Raw genomic sequence first — 259 nt, forward strand, 5'->3', positions numbered from 1 at the left:
TGTTTATAGCGTGATATTTTTTGTCATTGAATGGGGCCACTCTCTGAGGAAAAAATTGCAAAACTGAAAAAACTCACATGAGTGTGATCACTCTGATATCCGTTTACCACCGGTACCAACAAATAGGTATAGCTAGAGATGGTAAAATACGGTATTTTATTTTTGTTTTGTATAATACCGTATTATACAGGTATTAACCGTATTATACACGTATTATACTAGTATTATACCGTATAGAACCTTGAGTACCTTAAATTAT

This window comes from Acyrthosiphon pisum, chromosome A2 (genome assembly GCF_005508785.2).
Source record: "Acyrthosiphon pisum isolate AL4f chromosome A2, pea_aphid_22Mar2018_4r6ur, whole genome shotgun sequence".
Classification (NCBI taxonomy): Eukaryota; Metazoa; Arthropoda; class Insecta; order Hemiptera; family Aphididae; genus Acyrthosiphon; species Acyrthosiphon pisum.